This window comes from Panthera leo, chromosome D3, assembly GCF_018350215.1.
Source record: "Panthera leo isolate Ple1 chromosome D3, P.leo_Ple1_pat1.1, whole genome shotgun sequence".
NCBI lineage: Eukaryota > Metazoa > Chordata > Mammalia > Carnivora > Felidae > Panthera > Panthera leo.
This window is the reverse complement of record NC_056690.1, coordinates 11945647-11966049: the sequence shown is the minus strand read 5'-3', so window position 1 is coordinate 11966049 and position 20403 is coordinate 11945647. Positions and strand designations below refer to the sequence as shown.

At 47.1% G+C, this 20403-nt stretch overlaps 1 long non-coding RNA gene across 1 annotated transcript in view; it reads right to left on the bottom strand.

Moving 5' to 3' along the window:
* Positions 1-888: 888 nt before the first annotated feature.
* The window catches only part of LOC122203863, a 119886-nt gene continuing 100371 nt past the window's right edge, over positions 889-20403 (bottom strand). The window contains exon 4 of the long non-coding RNA XR_006195369.1: positions 889-1442. This is a non-coding gene — a long non-coding RNA (uncharacterized LOC122203863). The remainder of the gene's footprint in view (positions 1443-20403) is intronic.

Here is a 20403-nt window from a genome sequence, read left to right as displayed (position 1 = left end):
TGTGCTACTCACGAGCTTAAGTTACCGTACAAAAGCTACTTTACATCTCGGAGCCTTAATTCTGACATATGGAAAAGGTTGCAGGATGGACCTAAGAACCGGAAATCACAGAGGTAGAGACAGAGTTTCCAAAACTGCTCAGAAGGATTGTAAGTCCACAAGATGTTAACACACATTGCATGAAAATGGGATCCATGGTGGAATACGTGTGGGATAAACTAGGCCAAACAAAAGCGAATAGGTTTGCTTGATTTTTGCTTTGTTTATTTCCAGGCCTTTTCAGAGCCTTTGCTTTAAGTTGTGAGTTTCCAAAAGGGAGGTGGACCAAGCAGTTTTTCCCAAATTTCTTTCACCAGGAATACCTTTCTGATAGAACACTTTTTGACCTCGTATAGAACTCTCTCTGAACACAGCATGCAAAATGAGGGCCTAGGATCTGTGGTTTGAGCTATGTCTCCACTCGGGGTATTGAGCCCTTATGGAGGCGTCCACACTCTATCCCCAAATCCTCTTGGGACCAAGGCCAAATCTAGAGACAGAGTCCGGGACCAAGAAACTGGATTTTTGGCCACAAAGCCGTAGTTTCACAGACTCCTCACAAACCATCCCAGAAAAAGTTAACTTGCGGGAGTTTCTCAGATGTACTTAGAAGCCATTATCTATGGATGTTAGGGTCATCGGGGGTCATTGCCTCGAGGCCCTAAAAGTTTCAGAAGATTGAAGAAGGGAACTAGGAAGAGAAAGCATGGCAGAGAAACAAGGAATCTAATTCCTGGCACATGGTAAGGGCATTAAATAAAGAAGTATTTGTAACATCATTAAAATAATGAAAGAACAGAAACCACACAGAATAAATTAGGGTCTTGTGATCAGTGCTTCTTCTGGGGAACTATGGGAAATACAGGAGTCATTATCCCAAATACAGGGTCAAAGAGAAGGACATCCGCAAGGGATTGGGGGTGGGTTAAAGTGTGAATCCAAAGCACGTCAAGATTAGTCCCTATCCGAATAAGACTGAAAACGCCATTAGCGAGATAGGGTTCTAGCCCTCACGATGAACTTTACATCAGAGCATCTTGCTGAGAATTGGATGAAAATTTCAGAGAGGAAGGCGTCATTCATGCCCGTCTTCATTTATTCATGCATCCGAGCCTCGCAGGTGTTCAACACGTGGCAGCTGCTGGGAGACAGTGGTGACAAGGATGCCCAAGTCCCTTCCCTCAGGGAGCTTACCTTCTAATAGGGGAGGATGGCGGAGGCAACGGTGCTCAGCAGACTTCCGTGTGCGCTTCCATGTTTCCCAGCCACCCTTGCGATTAGGTTGGGGTCACATGACTCGGTTCTGCTCAATGGGAACATGGGCCAAAATGGCCGGCTTTCGGGGGCCACGTGCTCCCGTGGATGAGCAAGAAGATGGAGAAGGGCTTCCCACACACAGAGGACTGCGACATGAAAGAGAAATAAAAGTTTATGGAGCGAGGCACCGAGTTTCGGGGGTTTTCTCTTGTGGCAACCAGAAGCAGTTGTTCTGACTCGTAGGGAGAAACCGACAACAAAGACATAAATATATGAAGCCAGGAAGAAAAGGAAAGTAGGGAGGGGGTGGAGAGAAGGAGAGGAAGGCTGTGGCAGTCAAAATCTCCACAGGAAATGGCACCCTTGAAATATGACTACGTGAAGAAGATTTACTTACAAAGAGACTATTTACAAAGGCTTGTATGGTTGGGAACCATAAAGAATAGTACAGTAACACAGGGCTGCAAAGAGTTGGTACCACATCTGTGCCTAGAAGGTCTCAGGGGAGGGCTGGATGGGGCGGAGGAGATCGTGTGGAGCTGGAACCCTTGAGAAGAACAGTGGTCTTCGGCTGAAGAGCACGACATCCAGGACAGGCCATCTTACCACTTTGGATCCAGGGGCTAAATAGTCTAGCCTCATTCAATTCCTTCCCTCCGACCCCAACCGGGGCCAAACCCAACAGAAGCCCGTTGGCTAAACCCAACAGAAGCCAGAGGGCAAGGGAGCCCATTGATGCTGTCCATATATATCAGATTCCAGGGGCTGAGAACAGGGTGGGAAGGGTAGATTGGGTTCTGGGGGGAAAGGGGGGAAACAGAAGGTATTTGGGACTGAGACACTATTTTAAAAAGAAGTAGCATGAGTCCAGGCAACGGCGGTCCTGAAGAGCAAGCAGTTCATAGAAAAGAGAAATTCCTGATGCCGAAAGTTGCTAATGACCGACGCGGTGTGGCACAAAGGCCCATCATTCAAATGTGGGCAGGGAGGGTGTGGTAGGAGGAAGGAATGATAGAAACAATGACACAGAGGCAGGATTTCACCCTGCAGCTTGGCGCAACTGGAGGGAACCCCATCTACCAGGGATGCAGACGGAGGGGGCTCCCCAGGTGGTTTATTGAGAAATAATTTCCGTATCGTAAAATTTACCCACTGAAAGTAAACAACTAAATACTTTTAGCGTATTTACAGTGTTGTGCAACCATCACCACAATCTAATTTTGAAACTGCCCTCCACACAAAAAGAAACCGAATCTCTATTCGTAGTTACTCCTTATTCCCACTGCCAGCTCCAGGCCACCAGGAGTCTACCCTCTGTCTCTATAAATTTGCCTTTTCAGGACATTCATGTAAATGGACTCACGCAACGTATGGCCTTTTGCGTCTAGCTTCTCTGACTTAACGTAGTGTCTTTGAGGTTCACCTGGGTTGTAGCATACATCCATGCTTCATGTCTTTGTATATTACCCAAGAGCATTCCATTGCCTGGCAAAACCACGTGGCTTTTCTGTTCACCAGCTGATGGACATTTGAGTCACTTGCATTTATTGACTGCTACAAGCATTCTTGTGCAAGTTATATGTGGATACACGTTTCATTTTCCTTGGGTAAATACATGAGCGGAATTGCTGGGTCACAAGCCAAGTCCTTGTTTAACTTTCTGAGAACCTGCGGAACTGTTTCCCAAAGTTGCTGAGCCATCGACTCCTTTTCCTAAGGAATTTATGGGCCGGACACACCTTTATCAATGTCCACAGCTGATTGGGCCAAAAGGGAGCACATGACCCCAATGAAACCAATCAGTGTTTCCTTCTCGAGATTTCAGTATTGGGGCCATGTCTGGCCATTATGCAAGGAAACAGAAGAGTCAGAGAAAAGAGAACAAGTTGATATACAGAGAGAGAGAAACCGAGGTGAGAAGCCACGTGAATCAGAAGAGATGGACAAAGTCATCTTGGGTCCTGAGTTTTGGAGATCCTGGTTCCAAGACCTTGTGACATCTGGCACAGCCCTTGCTACATTCCACATCCTTCAGTGGCCTCCAAACATGATCTTTTCTTTGCATGATTTATGGTAAACCTTACTCTCAAAAACTAAAAATTCCTTGGCTAACTCAACACACTGTGAATGGAGCAATGAATGGATAGGGGAATGGAACAGCCTAATCTCTTAAACCAAAGCAAAAAAAGAAAAAGAAAAGCATTTATATGGCACTATATAAGCATGACACGGTGACATGTCCGGGCCTTCAAGCAGCACACAGTAGGGTCATAAAGTTTTAGCAAACTGAAACAGAGGGGACAGAGAAGAACATTGAGTAGAAGATTAGGGTTTTGTTTTGTTTTGTTTTGTTTTAATAAAAAGCCTCGTTAAAACTGTTGTTCAATGGGTGCCTGGGTGACTCAGTCAGTTAAGGTCCGACTTCGGCTCAGGTCACGATCTCACAGTGTGTGGGTTCGGAGCCCCGCGTCGGGCTCTGTGCTGACAGCTCAGAGCCTGGACTCTGCTTCGGATTCTGTGTCTCCCTCTCTCTCTGCCCCACTCCCACTGGCACTCTGTCTCTCCCTCTCTCTCAAAAATAAACAAACATTAACATTTTTTTAAATGTTGTTCAAGTAGGTCATTATACAATTTAATTTTAAAAAATAATAGTAATGTAGTGAAAACTGCCAAGATTATGGACTTAGGGCTCATAATGGTGCTGAAAGAGCGTGAAAGAAAAGATACCCCTTAAGTACTAACCATTATAATTATATGCTACTTTAAAGAACCACAGTCAATTCTCCTGCTGACTAATCTTGATTATCTGTCAAGAACTGGAGACGGAGAAGGTCGTTAAGAGCGTTGGGTGGATTGGCTAATTTCTGGGGCCTGGCTTGCAGCGTTCTTTCCTCCCACCTCCCCACCCCCCGACATCCCAGAGCCTGTCCCTGTGACAACAAGGACTTCATCACAAATCTTACAAATCTTGGCTCTCCCTAACCTTGCCTCGGAGGGAAAGGGCAAACAACAAAAGGAGAATGAATTCTCTCTCTCCAGGAGAATAACAAGTGAAAGATCATAGGGAAGGAAATCCTTCATTAAAGGATCAACAGGTTTCTTGTGATTTGGGTTTTTCCTCGCCCGGTTAGGATGTGGACAGTGTCAGGGGCTCCTGAACCATTGCATCCACACCCCCCTAGAGCAGTGCAGGGCACTCAGTAGGCATTCCATTACTATTGGCCAGATGAATGAATGAATGAATGAAGTCAAGTGGAAGATCCTTGACTTCCATATCTCCAGGTGGACGTGAGCTCTGAGATCTTGGCTGGAGATGGAACATAAGAAAAATATCTCAGGTCAGAAACTACGGGCTCTCTGGCGAAGCGGGCAACAGCTAGGGAAGCCTCCCACGTGAGACGGAAGCTTCCGGAAGGAGTGGTGAAGCCCAGAAGTGGGGAGAACACTTCATTCAGGTTGTGCAGAGATCTTCCTTCGTTCTCCCACTGGCTGTGAAATGAGGGCCTGGTGTAGAAGAGCAGAGGTGAGTACAAAGAGGTATCTGTTCATCAGCAGAAAGGATGGACTATAAAATGGTCTTTGGTCAGACTTGGCCACACGGGCTCGTGCATATGCTGCGGTAATTCACGACAGTCTAGCCCAGCTGTGTCCGAGGCAGGCCACATCTGTCATTTTCAAAGTTCCAGTAGCCCCATGGGGTGCCTGGGTGGCTCAGTCGGTTACAGCAGTCAGTTCAGCATCGCTCTTGGTTTCAGCTCAGGTCGTGATCTCACGGTTTCATGGGTTTGAACCCCACTGTCAGTGCAGAGGCTGCTTGGGAGTCTCTGTCTCCCTCTCTCTCTCTCTGCCCATCCTCCACTTACACTCTCTCAGTCACTCTCAAAAGAAATAAACTTAAAAAATAACTTAAAATTTTTTTAAATGATGGGAATGCAAGCTGGTGCAGCCACTCTGGAAAACAGTATGGAGGCTCCTCAAAAAACTAAAAACAGAACTACCCTTCGACCCAGCAATTGCACTACGAGGTATTTATCCAAGGGATACAGGTGTGCTGTTTCGAAGGGGCATGTGCACCCCATGTTTATAGCAGCACTATCGACAAGAGCCACAGGATGGAAAGAGCCCGAATGTCCATCGATGGATGAATGGATAAAGAAGATGTGGTATGTATATACAAAGGAGTATTACTCAGCAATCAAAAAGAATGAAATCTTGCCATTTGCAACTGCGTGGATGGAACTGGAGGGTAATAAGCTGAGTGAAATTAGTCAGTCAGAGAAAGACAAAAATCATATGACTTCACTCATATGAAGACTTTAAGAGACAAAACAGATGAACATAAGGGAAGGGAAGCAAAAATCATATAAAAACAGGGAGGGTGACAAGACTGACGAGACTCATAACTATGGAGAACAAACTGAGGGTTACTGGAGGGGCTGTGGGAGGGGGATGGGCTACATGGGGAAGGGGCACTAAGGAAGCTACTCCTGAAATCATTGTTGCACTGTATGCTAACTAATTTGGATGTAAATTTTAAAAAAAAATTAAAAATAAAATTAAAAAAATGTTTAATGATAAAAATAAAACAATAAAAAAGGAAAAATCGGTGAAGTTAATTTTAATAAATCTTTAATTTAACCTAATGTATTTAAAATATCATTTCATCACGTGATCAGCATAAACATAATGAGCTACTTTATATTCTTTCCTCAGCCTTAAGCCTTCACAAGTATGTGTATTTTAAAACTAACAGTGCACCTGATTTCAATGCTAACTTTGCATTGCAACGTTCTTGATCTTTATTTGGAATTCATAAATTTACAGGTGAAAGGGGTAGCTTCGCCAGCGAAAGTCATTCCAAACGTACCGCAAAACCTTCCAGTTGCCGGGTTTTGTCAGTTTTTAGTGTGAATTTAATCAACATTAAATAAAATTGAAAATTCAGTTCTTTCACTAGCCACTCTTCAGGCGCTCGGTAGTTTCACAGGCTGGGGGCTACCATATTGGATGGCACAGACATAGAACATTTCCAACACTCCAGAAAGTTCTGTTGGGTGAAGTGTTACTCTCAGTGTTCTAAGAGATTAACAAATGTAGAGGACAGGCATGTGTTTTTGCCCTTTCTTGTATCCCCTAGAGCCAGGATTAATACACGAGCGATGTCAACAAACGATTGTTGGAAAAATGAATGAACGGTGGTGTGTCACATCATAGAGGTTGGCGGCTTTAAAGAAAATTTCACAGAAGGGACATTTGTGATAGGTCTTCACAGGTGAATAGCAGTCCTTCAGGCAAATAAGGTAAAGACAGAGGAAGAGCCTAGAACCTAGATGCTGGGTTATAAATGGATTAATATGTTAACGGCATGGTGTTTTGTGTTCACTTGTTTTGCAAAACCAAGGTGGAATCCAACTGTTTCTGTGCTACTTTCTAGCTGTGCATCCTTGGGAAAATCACTTAACCTCTCTTAGCCTTGGTTTCCTCATCTGTAACATGGCAGTACTGATTTCAACAGGTTGATCTGAGGACTAATGAGATGCAGAGTGTATACCACAGTGCCTGGTAAATAATAAATATGTTAAGTGTCGGTCATTCCTGTGTCCAGTGTTTGGTAAGAAGTGGACTGTGGCTGGCCACGGGGCGCTAGATGTCTGTTCTGACATCTCTCCTCTTCCTCAATATCAGCACCCTCACTTTTAACAGGGGGGTTACGTCCCAGCTAAAAGCCACTTCTCTCCGGCTTCTTACAGCCAAGAGAAGCCGTGGGACTAAGTTTAGATCAATAAAGTTTCGACAGAAGGGCTGTGTGCTATTTCCAGGAAATTCTCTTAGAGGGAAGGGGGTTTCTCTTCTGCCTTCCTCTCCCTCGCTGTTCTCCCAAACGCAAGTGATGTGCTAAGATTCACAGAGCGGGGAATTAGAAGGCACCTGAGTTCCAGATGAGCGAGCAACTCGAAGTCAGAGGAGCAGTAGGTGGGGTTTCTAGTCATTTCTGACCTCAGGACCTTGTTGGTCAAGGACCACCTCTTGGGAGTAGTGCTCTACCGTGGAGTAAAGTTTGGGGACCCCCCTTTAGGTGACCCAGAGTGGAGAGTGAGATGGTTATTGGCTGAGATTCAGGTGTGCGGCAAAGACCATCTGTAAGGATGGGTGATGTTCCCCATACTTTGGGATCATCGGAGGGATGTTACCAGTTCCCACCCACCTAATGTGGAGATTCTGAAGAGGCTTTCCAGGCACAGCAGCAACTTCTCACGAGGGGCTACTCTCGTGGACAGGAACGATGCTGGGCCACTCTGGTTCTCCAGGAAGCACGGCCTGTCCAAGTCTTGGGCAATATTAGCCAAGGAAGCACTGATTTTCCAAGTCTTGGGCAATTGTTTCTCTGTTTTGTACTCTTCCCAAGTTGCGGACATCCGTGGAGTGTTTTCTCGGTTGCAAATACAGACCCCGTTTAGTTTGCTTGTGTGTGTTTTGGTCCATCTAGGAGACCCACCAAAGAGAACAAACGTCATCTAGAGGAAAGAGAAGCTTCTCCGACAGAAAATACAATGAGAGGAAAATAAAATAAATCAGGGGTGACGTGGCACCTACAGGGACGTGCTCTGTCCATCACCAGAGGCCACGTGTGCATGACTGGGTGGTAGGAATTCATGGAACACGGAGTAAGAGCACAGAGTAAAATCAGACCGAGCTACGCTAAACTCCTGGCTCCGCTCTCATTAGCTGTGTGACCTTAAGCGAGTTACTTCACCTTTCTGAGACTCGGTGGCCTTTTCTGCAAATTAGGAAGTGTGTGGTAAATAATAATTATAGCTGGGGCACCTGAGTCGATTAAGCGTCCGACTTCGGCCCAGGTCATGATCTTGCGATTCTTGAGTTCGAGCCCCGCATGGGGCTCTGTGCTGACAGCTCGGAGCCTGGAGCCTGCTTCCAATTCTGTGTCTCCCTCTCTCTCTGCCCCTCCCCCACTTGCACTCTGTGTGTGTGTGTGTGTGTGTGTGTGTGTGTGTGTCTCAAAAATAAATAAACATTAATAATAATAAAAATTATTATTATCAGTATAGCTTATGTGTGTTGAATGTTTACCATGTGCCATTAGCTCACTTAATTCTCAAGACAAATCTTTGAGCTCTCATCCCCATTTTGCAGAAAATCAAGGCTCAGACATGAAACAACTTGGAGCGTCTGGGTGGCTCCATTGGTTCAGCATCTGACTCTTCGTCTGGGCTCAGGCCATGATCTCAGAGTGCGTGGGATTGAGCCCCGCATCACGCTCTGCGCTGACAGTGCGGAGCCTGCTTAGGATTCTCTCCCCCTCTCTCTGCCCCTCCCTCACGTTCTCTTTCTCTGTCTCTCTCAAAATAAATAAACATTTTTTAAAAAAAGGAAAAGAAATGAAGCAACCTGTCCTGAATCATGGAGTAAATGGCAGAACCAGAAAAGGATGCCTATGCTGTCGGGGTCTGGAGAACGAGATCCTCATCGTGGGGCTAACGTAGAAAGTTGGTGTGAGAATTCAGTGAGAAGACTCGAGTCAAGTGCCACCTCCTAAGGGAAGTATTCCCCAAAAGCACACATAGCAATAATATACAAGTGGCATTACATCAAACTGAAACGCTTCTTCACGGGAAAAGCAACAATCAACAAAATGAACATTCATCCCTATGGAATGAAGGGAAGTACGCGCAAGCCATGTATCTGATGAAGGCTACTATCCCAAGTATATATAAACACCTCACTAGACGTGTCTCCAAAGGCGACACATGAATGCCCAAGAGACACAGGAAAAGGCGCTCCACATCACTCATCATCAGGCAAATGCAAATCAAAACCACAAGGGGCTATCACCTCGCACCTGGTAGAAGGGCTATTCTCAAAAAAAACAAAAACTAAAAATAACGCATGCCAGCCAGGATGTGCGCCGTCGGTGGGAATGGAAATTGGCGTAGCCAGGGTGGAAAACGGCATGGGGCTTCCTCAAATAATGAAAAATAGAACCACCGGACGCTCCCCAAATTCCACATCCGGGTATTTCACAGGATCTCTAAGAGATATCTGCCCCCCCATACTCAGTGCAGCACTAGTCAAGGTGGCCAAGATAGGGCAGCAATCTGAATGTCCACCGATGGGTGAGTGGATAAGGAAAAGGTAGCATACGCACACAATGGAACGTCATTCGGCCTTTAAAAAAGAGGGACGTCCTGCCACTGGCCATGACTGGATGAATCTGGAAGACGTTATGCCAAGCGAAGTAAGCCAGACGCAGGAAGACAAATACAATATGATATCGCATATATGAGGAATCTAGAAGAGTCAAACTCAGCAACAGAGAGTGGAGTGGTGGTTACCAACGGCTCCGTAGAGAGGGAAACGGGGAGGTGTTGGTCAAAGGTACAAAGTTTCAGTGAAGCAACATGAATAAATCCGAGACGCGTACAGCACGTTGTCTACAGTCAACAATGCTGTACCATAGACTTCAAAGGTTGCTGAAGGTAAATCTTGTGTTCGGATATGATTATCCTATCAGGAATGAATGAATGAATGAATGAGGCAGGGGGAGGGGACTTTTATAGTGATGGGTAGGCTTATGGTACATATACAGGGATGATTTCACAGGTGTATGCTGATCTCATTTCGTCAAGTCGTATATACTATAAACGTACAGCTTTTTGTGTATCAGTTGCCTCAATAAAGTTGTTTGAAAGGAAAAAGATTCCAACCAGTTACACCCCAGTAAAAAGTGCTAGCTCTCAGGGTATAACATACTCCACTAAAACACATTCATGGATATACGAGTAGATTCATTAACACACACACACACACACACACACACACACACACACACACAAACATCCTCCTCCACAGCTACAGGAAAAACAAAGGTGAGCAGCAAGGAATTTTCAGATAATGAGAGCTTACCACTACAATGAAGCCATTGATAGGCAACGCTGAAAGGTCCAAGGAGGGGAGAGATTTGATGGAAATGTGATAGATGTGGGAAAAGGCCAATAAAGCCTCCATTCTTCCTGAGACCTTGGCCACCGAGGCATCAGGATGTGACCTGGGAACATCAGCTCCCAGTGGGCCACGAGGTCAGGACGGTCAGAAATACCCAGGGGCCAAACTAACAGATACATGGAGAACCTGCCCGTGAGACCGTGACAACGAACAGTTATCAAGTGTTAATGAGACGTATGGAGCTGAGCTTTGGAATCTATCGATCCCTCTTATGCCAGGTTCCCAGAAGGCATTTCCACCTGCAGCCACGTGGGTGCAACACCATTTACTCAACCACCATTTCAGGTTCCAACTTATGGACTGTAGGGAGCAGGCACGTGATCATCACCACAGTGGGACTTAGAATAGAAATGGAGCCCGGGTGGCTTAGTATGTTAAGCACCCAACTCTTGATTTCAGCTCAGGTCATGATCTCACGGTTCTTGGGATCGAACCCCACATCAGGCTCTGTGCTGACAGCACAGAGTCTGCTTGGGAGTCTCTGTCTGCCTCTCTCTCTGCCCCTCCACTGTGCGCTCTCTCTCTCTCTCTCTCTCAATAAATAAGCTTTAAAAAAAAAGAATACAAATGGAGACCGTGTCAAACCCATCTGTCAGAATTCAAAAAAACAATGAAATGAAGGTAGATTGTAAAGTATATGAATGATGAAATATCATCTACACATGAACACTATGAAAAACAAAAAAGCATCTAACCAAAGTTCTGACTATTTGGAACCTTCGATGAACTAGAATTCCTTTCTTCTTCTTCTGGGGGGGAAGAATGGATCCAAAAAATAAATGAAGCTGGATTCAGAAATTTAGTCAAGGGGCACCTGGGTGGCTCAGTCGGTTAAGCATCCAACTTTGATTCAGGTCATGATCTCACGGTCTGTGAGTTCAAGCCCCGCATTGAGATCTGTGCTGACAGCTCAGAGCCTGGAGCCTGCTTTGGATTCTGTGTCTCCCTCTCTCTCTGCCCCTCCCCTGCTCTCTCTCTCTCTCTCTCTCTCTCTCTCAAAAATAAACATTAGAAAAATCTTTTTCCAAGCTCTTTTTTAAAATATGAAATTGATTGTCAAATTGGTTTCCATACAACACCCAGTGCTCATCCCAACAGGTGCCCTCCTCAATACCCATCACCCCCCCTCCCCTCCCTCCCACCCCCCATCAACCCTCAGATTGTTCTCAGTTGTTAAGAGTCTCTTATGGTTTGGCTCCCTCCCTCTCTTTTTTTTCCTTCCCCTCCCCCATGGTCTTCTGTTAAGTTTCTCAGGATCCACTTAAGAGTGAAACCATATGGTATCTGTGTTTCTCTGTATGACTTATTTCACATAGCATAACACTCTCCACTTCCATCCACGTTGCTACAAAAGGCCAGATTTCATTCTTTCTCATTGCCATGTAGTATTCCATTGTGTATATAAACCACAATTTCTTTATCCATTTGTCAGTTGGTGGACATTTAGGCTCTTTCCATAATTTGGCTATTGTCGAAAGTGCTTCTGTAAACATTGGGGTACAAGTGCCCCGATGCATCAGCACTCCTGTGTCCCTTAGGTAAATTCCTAGCAGTGCTATTGCTGGGTCATAAGGTAGATCTCTTTTTAATTTTTTGAGGACCCTCCACCCTGTTTTCCAGAGCGGCTGCACCAGTTTGCATTCCCACCAACAGTGCAAGAGGGTTCCCGTTTCCCCACATCCTCTCCAGCATCTATAGTCTCCTGATTTGTTCATTTTGGCCACTCTGACCGGCGTGAGGTGGTATCTGAGTGTGGTTTTGATTTGTATTTCCCTGATGAGGAGCGACGTTGAGCATCTTTTCATGTGCCTGTTGGAAATTTTTTTTTTAAAAAAGAAAGAAACTGAGGGACGCCTGGGTGGCTCAGTCGGTTGAGCGTCCGACTTCAGCTCAGGTCATGATCTCACGGTCCGTGCGCTCAGGCCCTGCATCGGGCTCTGTGCTGCCAGCTCAGAGACTGGAGCCTGCTTCAGATTCTGTGTCTCCCTCTCTCCCTGCCCCTCCCCTACTCGCAGTCTCTCTCTCTCTCTGCCTCTCAAAAATAAAGAAAACTATTTATTTAATAAATAAATGAAAGAAGAAAGAAAGAAAGAAAGAAAGAAAGAAAGAAAGAAAGAAAGAAAGAAAGAAAGAAATTGAGTCAAAAGGAGAGCTCAGAGCACATTCGACTTAACTCCCAGTGTCTTCGGTAACACTTGCATCTACATTCACTGGGCTGTGCATCCCATCTAGACAGAGGCCACATTTTTCTATCCACTGTGGCACCCTTAATCCCTAGCCAAGTGCATAGCACGCAGTAGGAGGGCAGCAAGTATTCACGGCGGAATCAAGGAGGACACCCCCTCCCCAGCCAAGCATCTCCTAGATATTGAATCATCAAAGAAAGACTTCAGTTGTGATCGTCACTGGCCAAGGCAAGAAGGGAGACTAGTTTCAAAAGGTTTTCAGAAATGAGGTGTGGTGTATTAAGGATGGCCAAAAATTCTTGCTACCCCTCCCACTGAGAGATAAAATCTCACTCCCTTCCTCGGAATCTGTACCAAGTCTCGTGAACTTTTTGACCAATGTAGTAGGGCACTAAGAACACTCTCAAGCTTCTGAGGCTAGGTCATAGGCCACTTGTTACCTGCTTTCTTTGATCCTTCAGATGCCATAAAGAAGTTCAAGTATGCTGGGGTTTCTGTGCTAGAGAGATGCCTCTTGTAGGCAGTCTGGTAATGGTCCGAGCTGAGCCAGGCCCTCCAAGGCACCCCAGAAGTGAGTAAAACCATTCTGGACCCCGTAGACAAGGGGTCAGAACACTTTCTCTGTAACATGCCGGGTAATAAGCGTGTGTGGCCTTGCAGCTCCTAGGGTCTCTGCCACAACTAATCAACGCTGTTGCTGTAGCATGAAAACAACCACAGACCGGTATGCCCCAAAAATGGGGATGGCCGTGTTCCCATAAAACCTTATTTACAAAAACAGGTGCCAGGCTGGGTGTGCCTTGCGGGCCACAGCTTTCTGACCCCTGCCCTAGACCAGCCCAAGTGACCTCTGATAATGCCGCATGAAACAGAAGAATCGCCTGGCTGAGCCCTGCCCAAATTCCTAACCGGAAAAATCATTAAAAAATAAAACGGACCTTAAGTCGCTGAGTTCTGGGCACTGTGTGCCCAGAGCCATAGATACGTGGCACAAAAGAGGTGGAACCAGAAGTAAATCGGGAGGGTAAGGGGTGGGAAGGAGGTTGGGGTCCCTCGCATTTGGGTCCCCATAAGCACTCCGGTTCCGCGCAGGAACGAAGGGGAGGAGAAAATAAGAGCATTATGGCCCAGGACTGAAGGCTGCAGCCCAGAGAGAAGCAGAGGAGGGGGCGTGGCTATAGGACATCCTCAAGGCAAGACTCCAGGGGGCACTGTTCATGCTGTCTTCCCGTGAATGGTGCCCTTGAGGGAGGTACATTCCAGCTGCCCCAGGGTTAAGAAAGAGCAGGAGGTTAAGAAAGAGGCTTGGGGGTGGACGGACCCGGGTTTGCACCCTGGCTCCACCCCTCACCCACGGCACATGGTGAGCAAGCTTCTAACCTCTCTGAAGCTCGCGTGCCTCACTTTTAATAGAACTCAGCTCCTAGGGACATGTAAAGATTAAATAGGGAAGTCTTCAATAAATAGAGGTTTAATAGATATGTGTATATATGCGTGTGTACATACACACACATGCATACACACACACACACACACACACACACACATTTCTCAGTAAAGGGGAAACCTACGGGTGCAATAAAAAGAAAATGCTGAATGGAGTCGAGTGTAGCTGAAGTCCAGGGTTTTCTAGAGCACGGATCCCTAAAAGTCAGCAAGCACACTCACAAACTGTGAGGCACTTTAACACATTATCTGATGTCAGTATGTTTAAGAATCACCTTGGGGTCCTTGCTGCAATGCATTTCTCCCTCTCCTTCCCACAAAAGATTCTGATTCAGCGGATCTGGGCTGGGATCCAGGGATCCAAGTTGTTAACAAGCACCCCGGGCTTTGCTGAGCCAAAAGGTCATCTGGTCACACTTGGAGAAACGTCTTTCTGCAAACCTCATGGCACAAAGAACCAGCTCAGGGTCACCCAGCCGGGTGGCGGCAGAGAAGCTGCGACGCAACGTCTGCCCCACAAAGCAGGTGCGCTGGCTGTTGCTGTTGCTTTTCTGGGTCCCCAGGCCCCTAGCAAAAAAAAAAAGAAAGAAAGAAAACAAAACGAAAAACCTGGCATGGAATAGCCACTCTGTGACTGTGGGTTGAGAAGAACGAAGGTGAGACCTGAATACACATTCGAGTTATAAAGGGGTTTGGGAACCTTCCAACCCAACCATCCCATTGTATAGATGGACACACTGAGGTTCCCAGAGGGGGAAACCGTGGTTCCCACCCCCACCGAGAACAAAGGTCCACATCCTCAGCTCGGCACACTCCCCTCCCTTCCGCACCCCCCCACCATGTCAGACTTTGCTGAGGAAACGAGGCATGTGCGCTGGTCAGGGGTAAACTGAAGCCCAGAGTGATCAAATCCCACCTAGTTCCCGTTACACTATAAATCTCGGCATTATGTGAAACGTGGTGGGGAAGCAGAATCGTGAAAATCGTCGTGAAATCAGTCCTTTCTGGGTCTGGTGAAAATCGCTCTCAACCTGTCACTCTGTGATTCCATGTTACGGCCCCGAGATCAGTCTCAACAATCCTTTCTGTAACTCAAAAAAAAAAAAAAAAAAAAAAAATATATATATATATATATATATATATATATATATGTATGTGTGTATATATATATATATATATATATATATATATATATGTGTGTGTGTGTATGTATATGGCATTGCTAATGTCCCCAGCTCCCTTTAGTGAAGGGAGCAGGTGCCAGAAGGGACAGAGGGATAACAGGAGATAACAGGATGCTGGACGTGCAAGGTGGCTGAGGCTGGCAGCACAACGTGTGATCCCCGGGTCTGTTCATTTTATCTGGACGACACTTCTTACAAACAGGGAATTAAAGATCGGAGCCTGCACCCTCTAGATGTTTCTGGACAATGCTCAATCCATCCTTTTCTACACAAAAGGGTTGTTTTGTGGTCCAGCTATGCACGCGCGCGCGCGCGCGAAGTTCATGTTATGTGTGGGACTCTCCTGTCAAGCACATATATTTGAGTCTAGCTACTGTGTAACTCCGCTAAATGGAGAAAAGCTCTCAGCCTCCATTTTTTAATCCCTAAAATGGAAATGTATATAGGTATATATATGTATATATATACCTATATACACATATACATACATGTAAATATACACACACACACATATACTTTACACGGTTTTCATGAAGCGTCAGTAAGGATAAGGATTTTGCCAGATTCCAAGCACACAGGGGACACTAAATAAACTGCAGCTGCTCACAGCAGCAATAGGGACAGAGAGCCTGGCATCAGGAAGCAGACCACTTGTGTTTATAATCATACCTCTTCCGCTTACTGGCCAGAGAACTTTGGGGAAATGACTCAGCCTCCGGGCACCTCGATTTCCTCGAATGTAAAACGCGGGCAGTAATCATAGGACCTATCTCCTAGGATGGAGAGGCTGATTCCTTTCAGGTAAAGTGCCTGGCCCGGAGTAGGTGCTCAATAAACGGTAACACGCGGCTTGGGGTTTCTGATTTAGTTCTTTTTTGAACTACCAACCTGAGGTCTACAGATTGTCCAGCAGATTTTCCACGTGGCCGGGTCGGTTCGAGAAAGCCGACGCGGGTCATTTTGCTACAGGCCCCAAAACAACCACTGTGTGAAAGTCAGAGGCTCAGTTCAGTCTAGAAACCAGCAACGGTGGGTTTCTTTATTCTCATTTCCCGTCAGGATGCCCATAACGTTTTCTGTGGAAAGGGGGTGAAGCTGGGAGCGCTTGGCAGGAGTAACTAAGACACAAAGAGCCAAGAAGCCCGCAAGAGAACTGTCTCTCTTCCCACAGAAAAGAGGAAAACCCAGAAATCTGTCCCCAGGCCGTCCTCCAAGAACGCTAAAGCTGGAAGGGACCAGGGGCTGAACAAGCCTGGTGACTTCTAAACCTGGCTTTGATTAACAGTCACCTTGGGAAGACTCTGAAAGCTACATTCGCCGCCCGGGGCAGGGGAGTTGGAGGCTCTAATGCAATAAGGATGGGCCTGGGAATCTGCATTTTGACATCTTTTGCCACAAGTGATTCTAACATGATTTTAACAAAAGGCTCTAGGGTAGCCTTCTGGGGTCACCGATCCAGCTGAGTTGCAACCGATGGGGAAACTGAGGCTGGAGGAAAGAAACTGATTTGTCCAAGGCCAACCGGAGGCGCGGATGGGACTCCAACCCAAGCTTCTCTACACTCTACCTTATTTTTTCCACCCCTCAGGTTGGCTTTGTCACAGAAAATCCAGTGGCATCCTGCTGGGCCTCTAGCCATCACTTCCCCCACTTTTTCCAGAGGTGCGCCCCCACCCCCTATCCTTTTTCTTGCCCAAGCAGCTGTTCAGAAAATCGATAAGACCACACTGGGAAACAGAAGTGGGGATTTTTGCATATTTATAGAAGCAGCCATTAAAACTATTAACAGACCATCAACACTGAGTTGGCTGGGAGCCTTTTTTCTCTCTTTTTTTTTTTTTTTTTTTTCTTTTGTGACTAGCGGACTGACTTGAGTATCTCTGATTGCAGCTGATTTGGGCCCCGCTCTGGTATTTAACTCTGCATCGGCCGTGCAGCAGCTCCATTAAAAGGTCACTGGACCCATAATGGCTGGACACCACTCAATTCTGCCAAAATCTTTAATCTCGAAAAAGCCGCAAGACCAGGGCTCTTCCCCTCACCGCCCCCCCCTCACCGCCCCGCCCCTGGTGCATGAAGTTACCCAGGATTTAGGAGCAAACGGGATTAATGTTTCCAACCTTTCGGAGCTATTTGGATAAGTATGCCTGATGGTCTAGATTTCTCGACTCAGGAGACAGAGAGTTTATGTGTATATTCTTGATGGGGCAGATTTTGTCATGGCCTTCATAATGGAGGTTCCGATCGCAGCAGGAAATCAGATTGTATACAGAAACGCTGAGATGGGAAGGGTATCTGGTGACAGGCATTACTCCAAGCAAGGCTGGCGGTCCCGCAGATCGGCTGAGGGACAACAGCTAAAAGCTTAGAGTGAGAGCATGACCTTTCTCTTGTCTGTTGGTTGACCTCCCCTGACACTTGGTTAATAACGTGACACTACAGATACTCAGTAGGCGTCTAGCAAAGTTCAACCGGTGTCTCTGTCCATCCAGCGGGGAACTTCCAATCCCTAAGACAGAAAAAGCAGAGGAAAGCCGGTCCTGACCCTCTACGGGATCACTCTCACTCAACACAAAGGCAGTTCCAGAATCTAAAGAGCAGTGGAGGACGCAAGGTTTTGGAGGGAGCGCCAGGTTGGCCAAACCCAAGTCCTGATTCCGTGGCAAAGCCAGACTCCAGTCAGAGGGCACCAATGGCAACGGTAGACAAGACTGAAAAAACCAAAGAGGGGCTAGGCTACGGTAGAATTCTGATTGGCCAGGCTTGGGTCATGTGACCCCTTCCTTGCCAGGGAGATTTGCATACCAAGCACACTGACTTTCTACCTTAGTCACCTTCTCAAGAGAGTCAGGACCAATGGAATGTATTGATAAAGAGATTAATAATGAGATGTATTATAGGGAATCGGCTCACAGAACCGGGGAGGCTGACCCATCCTCAGGGCTACAGGGTGAGTTGGCAAGGGGGAGACCCAGGAGAGCTGCCAGAGTTTAGTTGTAGTCTGAGTCCAAAGACCTAAGAACCAGAAGGGCTAAGGGTGTCATTCTCCTCGCAGGATCGGCAGCCTCAACCCCCAGGAAGAGCCCATGTTTCAATTTGGGTCCAAAGGCAGGAAAAAAAGCTGATGCAGCGGTCAGGCAAAAAGAATTCTCTCTCTCTTTTTTTTTTTAATGTTTTATTTTTATGTATTTATTTATTTGAGAGAGAGAAAGAGAAAGCACACAAGCAGGGGAGGGGCGGGGGGGGGGGGGGTGGTTGGGACAGAGGATCCGAAGCAGGCTCTGCGCTGACAGGCTAACAGCAGCCAGGGCTCGAACTCACCAACCTTGAGATCGTGACCCCAGCCGAAGTCCGAGGCTCAACCGACTGAACTACCCAGGCGCCCCAAGAAGAATTCTCTCTTACTGGGGGGGGTGCATCCACATGGGTTTTTTTTATTATTATTATTCAGGCCTTCAACTGATTGGGTGAGGCCCCCCTCCCCCTACATTCAAGAGGTCAACCTGCTTTACCCAGTCCACCGATTTAAAAGTTAATCTCATCCCAGAACAGCCTCACAGAAACATCCACAATAACGTTTGATCAACTCTCTGGGCACAGCATGGCCAGCGACACCAACATACAAAATTAACCTTCACGCTTCCTAGAAGGCCACTGGATCCATCAAGGTTTGACCAGAGAAACACAACCAGGAAGAGATACATATTAAGGGATTTGTGGCAAGGAACTGGCTTACAAGGCTATGGGTGCTGGCTTTGCAATTCTGAAATCCCGAAGGGAAGGGCAGGCCAGCAGGAAGGATAGGCTGGAACTCTCCAGCATGAACCGAAGCTGCTGGCCACAGGGCGAGTCTCTTCATTAGAAAAGACTTGGGGCGCCTGGGTGGCTCGGTCCGTTAAGTGGCCGACTTTGGCTCGGGTCATGATCTCACAACTCGTGAGTTCGAGCCCCACATCTGACAACTCAGAGCCTGGAGCCCGCTTCCGATTCTGTGTCTCCCTCTCTCTCTCTGCCTCTCCCCTGCTCACGCTCTTTCTCTCTCTCAAAAATAAAAATATTAAAACATTAAAAAAAAAATTTTTTTAAGTTAGTTTCTTAAAAAAATAAAACATCTCAACTCTGTTCTTAAGAGCTTTGGTCTGATTAAGTCAGGCCTGGCCAGATCCCCTGGGATAATCTCCCCGTACTTAAAGTCAACTGATTATGGATCTCAATCCCATCTACAATGTATCTGCATAGCAACCTCCAGGTTAGCGTTTCACACCATCACTGAACACTCTGGCCCAGCCTCGTTGACAGAAAATTGACCATCACGCAGCCTGTATTTTCCAGAAGGACGGGGCAAAAGAGCCAGCGGGCAGTCAGCACACTCGACGTCCAGGAAACAGGGAGGCAGAGAGAGTGGAGAAAGGGGGGGGGGGGGGCGATGCAGCAAGTGCCCTTCTAGAGCAGGCCAGCAGGCTGGGGAATCACTACGCCTCCTCTTCAGTGACTCTAAACGGCCGCTGTCACCTTTGGGACCGTTAGGGGTGCTACTCAGTAGCATCAGTGACCCTCTGACCTCCGTCTCTGCTGCAACGGCTCTAATTTGGGTTTTTATCATGTCTCCCTCTGGTATGGCACCTTGCCCCCCCACCCCTGCCTTCCACGCGGCTCTAGTCAGTGCCCTGCCCGCTTCCCCTCGGTACCCCCCAGAGCTCACCTGAAACTTCGGTGACGATCCCTGCGCCTGGCTTCCTACCCCAACCGCGTCATCTCTGTCCAAGGAGGTTCTCTGGCTGGGAGCACTAGGGACATACAGGGAGCACCAGGGACTGGATGCCCCAGGGGCCTCCTTCCACGGGGGGTGGGGGGATCCAATGGATAAATCCCCCAGCTTCCTCAGCCACAGCGGAAGAAGACTGATGTTTCCACAATGTCGCCCAGAGGCCTGAGGGAATGGAACCCCACTTGCCCCATAGCTTACCCTGTCTTCACTGGCTTTCTCCCCGCGCCCTGCCTCACTTCCTCACTCCCTCCCCGTGCTTCCTGGGGTCACATCCCAACTAGACCACTTCAACCCAAATCCTTGCCTCGGGATCTATATTTTGGAGAGCTCAAACAGAGAAACCACGAAGTCTGGTCATCCAGGAACACAATTTGGCCCACCGTATTCCTCCATGGAAAAACCATCCTTGACCTCTGAACAGGCAGATTCCCAAGTGGGTTGTTCGGGGGTCCCACGGACTGCTTTGGCTTCGTCTCCTGCCCTCCTACGCGTATCGTTCTCT